The following is a 7,374-nucleotide window of genomic DNA, read 5'->3' on the forward strand; positions in this document are numbered from 1 at the left end:
CGCAAGTTTTTAAATAAATATGTGAATTTTTTAACTATTCGTGTCGTGTTTTGCTTATCGTAAGTAAGGAATTCCTGATATCTTTACCGGATCATTTTACGTTCCTGGGAAACTGCCCACCTACCCCTCCCCTAAGCCAACATTTTGCCCTAAGTGAGCTTCTAAGTGAGAAGAAAGTGTTAATGCTGGCTTAGAGGAGGGGTAGGTGTGCAGTTACCCAGAAACGTATGATGTCTTTACGTTCCTTTAGAAGGAAAAGGAAATGGCCTGTCTAATATGATGTTTGTTGCCTGCGTCCCCTAAGAAGTAGACTGCTTGCAATCTGTCTTTTTCATGTCTAAAAACTGCCGCAGAAGGAAGCAAAAAAAGCGAACGCAACAACGTTTTATGCGAGTGGTAAGCATCGAAGCCGTGGTTTGTTACTGGCCTCGAGTTTTGCGGGTGCTTGCCGCTTACCTATCGTGCTTCTTTTTTGCTTCGCTCCACAGATTTTGGAGCAAAAGCGAGACTGGTCGCAATGGGTTATCTTCAGGCGTAAAACAGGATCCCTCATCACCCTCATGATTCGTGTCTGTTACGTAGCGGTGGCTACTGGACCTTATTTCAACTTTTCGTTTTCATCCAGGAAAGGTCCTAAGACTTTTCCAAAAAAGGAATCTTTTCTCCGGGTACTCCAGTTTTCCCCTCTCCTCAGAAAACATAATTTCCAAATTTTAATTCAACCAGGAATATGGTAGAATTCTTTCGAGGTTGTTATTATTTAAGTATTAATGGAATGAAAATATTGAGGTCTTCGTCTATCAGAACGTATAACAGGGTCAGGTGATATGACGCGTGATCAAAAATTAAAAATAAAGGAAGTTGGTGAATCGGTGGCGAATGTTTTTTGTGTGATTAGATAAAATTGCGTTTCTGATAAAAGAGGCCATTGAAATGACATTTTACGTCACGATTTTTTTTCTGTGTACCAAATTTTGGTTCAGTTACACCCTCTTTACCAAAGTGAACGCTAACGAACCATTTTTCCCATTCACCTTCAATTTCAGGTCTTAAATTGAACTTCTTGTAATGAAAATTTGAGAGGAAAATGAAATTTTTTGAAGCCAATGAAAAGGCGTCATTTTTAAAAATCATTTAAAACAGATCTCCAGCGCGGTTTGCTCTCTGCTCTGTGCAAAATTTGGGCAGCTCTTTGGCTCACCTTCCTTCACAGTGAACACTGTACACAATGACTTAGCTTCAAGCTAAGCTTTTACCAAAAAGTACGCGGGAAACATGAAATTTTGAAGGGTGTGGTGAATCGAACCTCCAGCCTCGTCCCCAGGGCGCTTTCCGCGCCCCACTTCCAAAGCCAGGAAAAAGCGCCCTGGGGACGAGGTTGTGGAACATCGATATAACGAACCTCTATGTAACGAAGTCCTCGGCGTAACGAACGCGTTTCTGTACCCTAGTGAAAGCAAAACATGTGAAAAAGAACCTTGATATAACGAAACTTCGTTTTATTATTTAGCGAACATTTTGCCAATCTCTTTGCCCTCCGTCATATCGAGGTTCCACTGTCGTAAGGTTCTGTTTCCAGCATCATGGATATCAAATGTGTTTCTTATGTAACTGTTAAAAAGAGGAAAGCAATGTGACTGAGCTATAAATAGGGCGATATTCTTTGCTTGTTTATTATTAGATTTCTGTCATCATTGCGCGTTTCAGGTATATATGATACATTATTTAATACTCAACCTGCTTTTGTTGAAGCAAAACAATTCAGGAGCTCCTTCTTTAACTGAAATTTAAGAGAACTTCAAAATATTTGTTTAGTAAATTAGCAGAGAGATTATAGGAAACTACAGGGATGTTTCAAGAGGAGGAGACCAAACTCAGGTTACAAATAAACGATCAACGTGACAAATTTAGGCTAAATTTTTCAAAACACACAAATCAGCGTAGCTCTAACGCTCAAAACAAAATCAAAATATATCTTTATTCTACATATCAACAGCACATGCACAGTAATGCAACTGAAACAGTACTATTTCTTTTCTTATACTATTTGTGATCGTTATAGATTATCAAAACAGTGAAATTCCTAAATGCATTTCATACATGTTTCTAGATCTGTTTTAATCCCCTTGTCTGATCAAAAGATTTTTTACGGTCTCAATCAGATTTCACACATTACAAGCAAACATAACTGTTCCGTTAATTCGGGTGGACCGAAATGGCACCTTCTTAAACCAAAGATCAACCTTTGATGAAGTTAAATGAAACATTCCTTAAGTACGTTAGATTTTAAAGCCGGTTGTTAAATCTAATACCTTGTGCTATTTAAAGCACTCCAAGTTATTTGAGGAAAGTTATAAATTCAAGGCTGTAACCTATTTTAGTTGCTGTTAGTGAAATCTCTTCTTATAATAGTTGATGAAATATTTACCAAACATCATGAGTCATAGATATGAATTGCCTGACTTGTTTCTTTACTAATTCAGCGTCATATGGTCTTTGTAGGATTGGCTTAAGGCGATTTAGGTGAGCTATTGTTCCGGCCCCTCAGATCAACGGGTGTATGTTACGTTGGCTAGCCGTTTACTATTTTAAGTGACGTTAAGCTATTTAAAGCAACCTCGAGGAACAATATCGCTTTTTTCTAACAAATGTTTGAATACCCAAGAGTAATCTTAAATAAATTGTTCTAAAATTATATATACTCCATCTTCTTGACTGCTCACTGAATTCAAGAGCCAGAATGTAACGGAAGAGGTATTGGTTACTCGGCGAAAACTGACCTCGATGAGGCCGGAAGTGGTTGCGGGCGGGCGAGGAGAGCGGTGCCTGTCATTCATATACATGGGACGGGGATGCTCCTGAAAAAAACTTAAGATACCGTTCCAGACCTAGACTACGAGCAGTCTCTCTTTTTTCTTGGTCCATCGAGCAAAACGCGCGAGACATGCAAATGACCACGCGGGTTTACTGAAGGCGCGAGACAGGAGAGGCACGAAAAAAGAGAGACTCTCTTTTTTCTTCTCGGGCTGCCGCCCTCGTTTCTCGAAACTCGCGGCTTCGCCACTCGACGCTCGCGCGCGTGTGCACTCCCCTCACTAAATCTAAAGAAAAAGAGCAGTCTATTTGAGACCAGACAGCCCTAAAGGGATGTAGTAATTTCTAGTTGCGATAAAGAGGTTGTCATTGGGTATTTTTTCTTTTTTTCTTTCCCTTTCGGCCTTGCCCTTCCCATTTTTCTTGAACAGTCCTAGGCAATACCTTCTTGAATCGAAATATTGTCCTTCCATCGTGGAAATCCTAAAATCCTAAACGAGATAAAGTACATTCCGGTCATTCCCGCTCCTTTTATGTGTGGGTCCCCTCCCCTAGTGTAATGACCTCGTTCTCATAGAGAGATCACTTCCTCGAGCTATTGCAGTTATCTATATAATTCACTGAGTACTTGAATTTTGCAATTGGTCTCGGCTTTCAACAAAATAAGCGGAATCTTTTCCCGGGAATCTTTTGCCATGTTTGCAGCGACCGTTACTAATACTGAAGACTTATTTATAAACGGCCTCTTTAAAAAAAATACACAGACTGATTCCAATCATGTTAAGCTCTTTGTAAAACCTAAGATCACTTAACACCCGTACGACCTCTTTATTCATTTTTATCATTGTTGTCTGTTTCGCATTTTTAGACTCCTGGCACCAAAAGAGGCGGGGCACGTGTAAATTCTTCGATTTAAGGTGGCCTGAACCTATTTATATGCGCGTTGGTTATGCCAGTTTTTGAATCGCGTTTTGCGGCAGGAATGATTTAACCGATTTCCATGATGTTTGCTATCCTAAACAAAGAATGGTCGAACTTTAAGAAAATGTCATTTATTTTCTTGTAGGTATGAAAGCGTTTGAGATATCGGCACATGTTTAAAATCTCGTTTTCACAAAAAATGTCAATAATTTCGAAACCCTAGGACGGATTTTTCTCTAACTTCGGCAAAAAAGCCTCGGAGCTCTTTAGTTTTTTATCTGCAAGTTTGAAGTTAATCGTGACCGTAGACCTCGCTGCACAAATAGCTGGTCAAATTTAACCTTAAAATGCAACGCTAATACATTTGTGAAAGTTGACGCACGAATAGAGGGAAACTCTCGGCGGACTATCTCCTATCCGCAAGGGTATTCTTGCCCAAAACTTCAGTTGCAAGAAACTGAGTAATCAGAAACATACAGCGAATACAGTTCGTAATGCAAGAAGAACAACTTTATTCTGAATGCTGGGCAAGAGAAAATTATTTCTGTTTATCAAACTTACTTTCTGTTTGTCCCTCTCTTTTCGAAACCAATCTTAAAGAGGCAAATTATATTATCTACGAAAAACTCTCAAGAGTTTTTAGCGTCGCAGGATTCCGTTCAGCGAGGAGAAGTAAATCCACCAACTCCAGTACTTCTAACCGTCCATTTTTCAGCTGCACTGAAAGCCCTTGTACTTGGTAATTTATTCAAAGTTTTTAGACTTGACATCACATTCGCACGGGACGTTTGCCACTTGGGGATAAAGATGAAGAAAATATGACAATCGTCTTGTTCTTTTCATTATCCCCAACGGCAAAATACCCGTGCGAATGTGATGGCAAATCTTTCAAACTTGAATAAATTACCTAATACAAGGATTTTCGTTGCAGCTGAAAACTGCAACTGGAGTTGGTGGCTTTATTTCTTCTCAAGACGGGAACCTTCACCCTGAACCTTCAGTGCTAAAAACTGGTAAGAGATTTCCGTAGATGTTATTTTGTGCTTTGTTGAGATTTTTTGCGAAAAGAGAAGGGAAAATACACAGTAACTTTGATAAATAGAAGTTATTTAATCTTGCCCCGCATTCAGCATAAAGTTGTTCTTCTTGTATTGCCAACTGTATTCGCCGTAGGTTTCTGATTACTCAATTTCTTGCAACTGAAGCTTCGGGCAAGAATACCCTTGCAGATAGGAGATAGTCCGTCGGCAGTTGTCCTCTATTTATGTGTCAACTTTCACAAAATGTGTTAGCGTTGCATTTTAAGATTAAATTTGTGCAGCGAGTTCTACGGTCACGATTGACTTCAAACTTGCAGATATAAAACTAAAGAGCTCTGAGGCTTATTTGCCGAAGTTAGAGAAAAATCTGTCCAAGGGTTTCGAAATTATTGACATTTTTTTGTAAAAACAAGATTTTGAACATATGCTGATATCTCAAATGTTTTTATTCCTATACGAAAATAAATAACATTTTTTTAAAGTTCGACCATTCTTTATTAGGGTTGCAAAAAATCATTGAAATCGTTTAAATCATTCCTGCCGAAAAACCCGACTCAAAAACATAACCAACGCGCAAATAAATAGGTTCGGGCCACCTTAAAACGCGGGGAAGGTGATATCATGATGACGAAAAGCTATCCGATAAATGGTCGGGCGACGCAAGTCGTTATCGTGCCGGCGCGGTTGACCGAGAGGGATTGGTGCACTAAGTTCTAGTCCTCATTCCTGAATATTTACTTCCGTCTCGGTGGGTTCCAGGCCTCGCTCCTAATTGTTAACTGCCGCGACGGACCGAATATTGGTGTTCACACTGCACAAAAGTATGACACAAACCCTAACCGATTGTTGAAGCGTTGGATAGCGCTATCCACCGAATAAATCACTGGCGAGTGCAACATTGGCGAGTAGCAGAACGAAAATATAATCCAGTAGTAGAGTCATGGAAGTATTAAATGAAAGAAACCCTTTGAAAGAGATGTTTGTCTACTCCAACTAAACCTCCCGCAAAAAATAGCAACATTCGCCTCTCGGAGACAGCGTACCAGCACAAAGGAACGAGGAAGAAGTGCAAGAAAAAATCAAGCCGTCATAATTCAGTGACAGCGGCAGTGTCTAATGTACAAACCACATCGCAAGCCCTGACCAAAGTCGAAAACAAGCGACATTTCTAAGCAGAGTCCCAGTCCACTGCATCACACCTTTTTGCTCGGACGCGCTCGTTTCACCGCCCAACCTTTATCCGCCCTGGTGTTGGCCGAAGGCCGAAGCCTCGAGAAAAACTCCACTTTTCGCGCGGGTCACTATAAAAACTTGATAGAAACCGTAAACCTCGCTAGAAAAGTCTCTGGCACCCAGGGTACTGAAGCCGGGGCCGGGTTGAGATAATCCAGGTTAGTGCCAGAATTGAATTCAGATGTGAAAACTTAAAAAAGAAAATCCAGGTTAATCATTTTTTTCTTCATTTCGATGCCTGGATGCTCTTAAAATAATAGAGAAAATTATCCCAGAAACAAATTTTCAACAAAAGAAAAAGAAACCCGAATTAAAATCTCACAAAATATAAAATGTCAGCAAGTCCACAGCGACAAACCGTTGAGTGGTGCCGAATCTCCCAGTTTTAGACCTGGATCAGTACAATAATAACTTGTAGAAATATAAAACGGCAAACTAATCCTTACGGCAAGGCGATGAAGAAGTAAACAGAAGAATAAAACAAAAAATATATATATTCAAACAAATTTGCCAATATTTCGGTTTGAAAGACAAACCTTCTTCAGGGGCTAAAAGAAAAAAAAAACGTGAAGCCAAAACTCAAACAAACACGACGTCTGTACTTTTTTCTGTATTATTTTACTGGGTAAAACTCTATCATCAAGTATAAATCTACTACGACCAGAATACTTTACGTTTTTCCTTTCACATTTATATTTGGTAATCCCAGGGAGCATTAAATGACAAAAGCCCTAATTCGCACAAGAAAACAAAACCCTGAAGGATTCTGGTCGTAGTAGTAAAATGACGTCATCGTGCAAGTGGCCTATTGGGAAGGCATTGTGTCCAATTGCATTATGGGACTGTTTGGTTAAAACTGTCCCCAGTTTCCTGCGCAACTTCGTAATAGCCAATAAAAGAAGTGAAAGTGTTCCCCAGAACAGTCCCCAGAGCCCCATAATGCAATTTGACATAAAACTGACGTATATTCAGGTTTAACGAAGAAAACACCCCTCTACTTTGGACATCTTGAAACATTTTTCGTACCCTAATTTTGTCCTTCACCTGTCAAGAGAACATAATAAGACACACAGGGAGTATAGGGGCGTTGGTCGGGATATCTTCATTTCAAAAACGTCTTCCGGTTCCGGGAGTCAATCATTTTACCGGAAACTGTTTTCGCATGGTCGACATAGTTTCTAAAAATACCTTTTTTAACTCAGATAGGCTCCCTCTGTTCTATTATGATCTCTTGACTTGTGTACTTTTTACAAGGAAAGACAAAGCTGCTTCAGTTTAACGTATAAGTTGCTATGGTCACAATAAGGTAAATTGCTCTTGTGCATAGAAAACTTGACGAGGTAAAAAGGGTTTGTTGTTCCTAAAT

This window comes from Porites lutea, chromosome 10 (genome assembly GCF_958299795.1).
Source record: "Porites lutea chromosome 10, jaPorLute2.1, whole genome shotgun sequence".
Taxonomy (NCBI): Eukaryota; Metazoa; Cnidaria; class Anthozoa; order Scleractinia; family Poritidae; genus Porites; species Porites lutea.